This window comes from Phacochoerus africanus, chromosome 7, assembly GCF_016906955.1.
Source record: "Phacochoerus africanus isolate WHEZ1 chromosome 7, ROS_Pafr_v1, whole genome shotgun sequence".
NCBI classification, from domain to species: Eukaryota; Metazoa; Chordata; class Mammalia; order Artiodactyla; family Suidae; genus Phacochoerus; species Phacochoerus africanus.
Genome location: NC_062550.1, coordinates 33,828,579 through 33,832,893, shown reverse-complemented (window position 1 = coordinate 33,832,893; position 4,315 = coordinate 33,828,579). Strand labels below are relative to the sequence as shown.

General features: G+C 46.6%; 1 long non-coding RNA gene across 1 annotated transcript; it reads right to left on the bottom strand.

The window, feature by feature from the left end:
• Positions 1-2,002: 2,002 nt before the first annotated feature.
• Positions 2,003-3,054, bottom strand: LOC125131752 (uncharacterized). Its single transcript, XR_007136014.1, has 2 exons — positions 2,345-3,054; positions 2,003-2,265 (listed from the first exon to the last, which is right to left on the bottom strand). It is a non-coding gene; the product is annotated as an uncharacterized LOC125131752 (long non-coding RNA).
• Between the last annotated feature and the right edge of the window lie 1,261 nt (positions 3,055-4,315).

Below are 4,315 nucleotides of genomic sequence, written 5' to 3'. Positions count from 1 at the left end.
CTGCTCCGATTTGGCTTGGCTGTGGCTGTGGTGGAGGCCAGTGGCTACAGCTCTGATTTGACCCTTGGCCTGGGAATTTCCATATGCCTTGGGTGTGGCCCTAAGAAGACCAAAAAAAAAAAAGAGAGAGAGAAAGAAATGAACAATAAAACCTCTTTTGTCCTCTTGAAGGCTCAGACTGGTATGGGAGACACACAGGTAAAGAAGCTTGACTAGCAGGGGAGGGAAGAAAAAAATACAAGCTGAGAGACCTGTACATACAAAGATTCAGAGATGAACTGGCATATGGTGTATTAGAGATGAGTGAAAGGGTCAGCATAGAGCTTGCAGGACTGAGGGACTGGAGAAAAAGTTGAAATATAGTGCAGGGCTAGGTGTAAAACTCTTGATTGCCAAGCTTTATAATTTGGTGCCGCCTACAGGCAATAAACTGTAGCTAATCTAAACATTTTTAGATTTCATCATATTTTGAAGTTGCTGGGTTGACAAGATTTCCTTTGTAGAGAAATTGTGGTAGGTTAGAAGACTAAAGTGAAGAGAAATCCATGAAAGGGAGAATGTTGCCACCAGCACAGAAAGTTCTATTCAGCAATGCTGGATTTAAAAGACTTGGATGAGAAATCAGGGAAATGTAAATTTAAAAGACATTCCAGGGAGTTCCTTTGTGGCACGGCGGATTAAGGATCTTCGTTGTCACTGGATTGGTTAGGGTGATTGCTGTGACATGGGTTCAATCCCTGGCCTGGGAACTTCTACATGCCATGGGTGCAGCTAAAAAATAAAAATAAAATGACATTCCATTTCTTATTTATAAGATTGGAGGGAAAATTCAAACATCTGATAATACTAAGTGTTGGGGATGTGGGAAAAGTGGGAGTCTGACACATTGTTAATAAGCAAGCAGATGTTTAAGTGCTTTGAAGAACAATTTGGCACTGTCTAATAAAGATGAAGATATGTAACCCTACAACCCAGCAACTTAATTTTTAGGGATGAAAGTAAAGGAAACATACTCATGAGCAAACAGGTAGACCACTCACTACAAGGACATCGCTACAACATTCTTTCTAAAAACAAACAAACAAAAAAACAAAACATGCTCTAAATGCTCTATTGGGAGGATAAGTATATTCTGGAATTTACTCCATTTAATGGAAAACTATACAACAGTTAAAAATAAAGATCCACATGTCTCAAAATGAGTATATGTCATACATTGATTGTTGAATGAAAAATTTTGTTTATATTTGTAAACACTATGCAAGAGGGTAGATCCAATGTTCATTAATGCCCTGGCATAGGATTATTCTGCACTTAAGTGCATACTGCCACCAATTTTTTAAAAAGCTAATCTGGTTATGCAAACCCTTGTCCTTTCTTTAAATAGGATAAAAGCTCTCTCACTAAGAAAAATGAAAGTTGCCATTTTCTAGATTTGAACAATCTGTGTCCAGTTTAGCCTTGCAGGTTCTCAGCTCAGCACCTAGGTAGTTTGAAGATGGGTCAGAGAAGTAAAAAAGACAATACAAAGCTAGAGAATGTTACATATTAAGGAGACATTGTTAGCCTGGAAGACAATAAGAACTTGAGATGTTTAATAATGATGTGACGGCTTGTGTGTTCTCACTTAGATGCGCAGGATCTGTCTGGTTTAGTTTCTTTGAAAATCTAAATCTAACCTCTTTCTTTCAGAGGATCTGCAATTATTCTGGGATTCCTTCCCCCATTCTCCTTTTTGTTCTCTCTCTTTTCTCTTCTTGGAAAGCTTTATATAACATTTTAAGTATATCTGAAAAAGTGTTTGAAAATGTTCAGGGAAAAAGTAGGTTCTGTTGAATTCAACATGATTGAAGGCACAGCTACTATTTATTTGCCAGGCCCTGTACTAGGATCTGGAGCCATGGACTGAGTAATGCACCCCTACCCTCAAAAATCTCATAGTCTAATTGAATACAGATCGATATAAACTAGTCTTTGTACCCCTGCAAGATCAATGCCAAAATAGACTACTTCAGCATCTTTATTCTCTGCAAAATGGCTTTTATAGAGTCGAGGAAAAGAAGGGTTGAAAAGGAATCACTTGGTCACAGCGACCACCCAGGTGGTGCCAGAGTTGGAAGCAGCCCTCCTCCCCCAGTCATCAATGCGGCTCAGAACGAATCGGCTTTTCAGGAATGTGGAGAGCAAAGGAAAAGGCGTCCAAATCTTCCAGGCAGAAGCAGTTCCGATCCGAGGATTAGAGCCTATCAATGAGGGGTGACCGAACTGGAGGGAGGAAAGAAGGAAGGAAATAGGGCTTAAGCTCTGAGGGAGACTCTCTCAGGAGACAGGGTCAGGCACTAACCTTCTCGGAAAGCTCCCACGCACGGGGGAAAACAGGCCCCTGCGGCTGGGCGCTTGCGGCTGAGGCCCGTCTGGGCCCCCGCGCCCACCCGGCTCCCGCCGGCTCCTGGGCCGCCAGCAATCTGCGTCGCCGGCGGAAGGACCTCCAGCAGCCAGGCCGCTTTTGAAGTCTGGGCGGCCGAAGGGAGGGGAGATGGATGACACCGGGGACAGGGACTGGGCGGGGGAGCGCTGCCCGGTTCCCACGATTGATCCGCCAGCTCCAGGGCCCAACGCAGGGTTCGGGTTGATTCTAGTGTGGGATGCAGAGTGAGTGTGCACACTTGCGTAGGAGGAAGCTGCGCCGGGAGAGTAGCTGGCCGGGTAGGAGAGGAAGCGAATGCACGTCAAAGCGGAGGGCAGGTAGACGCGGGCCTGGGGCCCAGGGTCAGCAACCAGTAGTATGGGCGGGGCCGAAGCCGGGCTGGGAGGCAACCGGGGAGCTTCGAGCCCTCCGCCCCTCCGTCGAATGGCAGACGCAATCCCGGCCCCTGCCCCTGCGGCCTGGGCAGATCGGTGGAAGGAGACTTGGGCAGGAATGAGACTCCATTTAACCTAAGATCAGGAGAGCTATTAACTTGTCACTGGCATCCGCTCATTCGTAAAAGAAAAAACTCCGCGAGCGGAAGGACCAGAGGAGGGAGCGCTGCGGCCGTCTCTGTGGCCCCCTAGTCTCTCAGGAGTTAAGTTCCGGAGCCAGCGCCCGGCCCCGCCCAGGCCCCGCCCCTCCACCCGGCTCCGCCCTCCCAGACTGTGCGGCGTCGGCCCGCGAGCCAATCGGAAGCTCTCTACCTCCAGCCCCGCTGCAAATCACCGGAGGAAGTGTAAGGCGCGCAGCAGCCCCAGACAAAATCGATTACTTTTCCCCCCTCCGTAGCCGGGCTGGGAAGCCGAGGAGCTCTGGTGGATTCTTGTTGGTGTGTCTTCTAGCCAGGAGAAGCTGTGGCTGATGGCCCTGCGGGTCCGGGTGGTTGACTACTTACCTCTTCCTTCAGCCTTGCCGACTAGCATAATAACGCGCACAGTTTGAGGCTTGGAGGGAGGCTCATTAACTAGAGCGTACACAATAAAGGCTCTCCTGGAGAGGAAGGCGGGCTTCTCCCGCGACCCCAGATTATTTCCGATGGGGTCATCAGATAAATCCACAGGTCACATCTGTTCAAAGGGACCTATTTAAAATATGCGTTGACCTAGGAGTGAGTGTTACAACTGGGAGAGTGTGTTCCTGTGTGTGATGTTGAAAGGGACACCCCACCCACCCGCCAAAATTCACACAGTGAGAGCATATGAAGAGGTCTTAAATAACACTCAGTTCAAGTCCCACTTCTCCCCCAGGCTTATGTTTGAATAGCCTCCACGTTCAAGGTAGAGGGTTACAAGGTAGTTTGGAATTCCAAAGATTTAGTTAACGGTTAGGAAAAGATTTGAAATGGGGAGATACTGCACAGAAACATTTTGAGCAATGAAACCGAGAAGGTGGAACATGGGTGGGAGGGAGATAACAAAATACGTAATAGAAGACACTTTAAAAAATATCCTCTGTATTCTTCAAGCTTAATAGGCATTCCTAGAGACCTCTACTTTCTATGGCTGATTCAGAGCTCAAATCTTTGTCCTTAGGGAGTTGCAAATAAGGGTGTTTGGTTTGTTATTTTATAGTAAGAGTCCAACAAGGCGCCCCTGGCTCCAAGGTTTGTGGTGGCAGACAGATACCTCTTTTTAGGTCTTTTTTTTTTTTTTAATTCCAGATTTGAACTAAAGATGGTTCAAATTTCCTTTTCCCTCTCATCTATCTAGCTCTAAATTCTAAGAAATGGGAACACTGACTACACAGCAGAACTTGCTTTGCTCCTTTTGATGGGGAGCTGTATGTACCTTTCACCATTCTATTTTACAGGAAACTTAAAGCTGATTTCCTTTCTCTGCTCCCGAA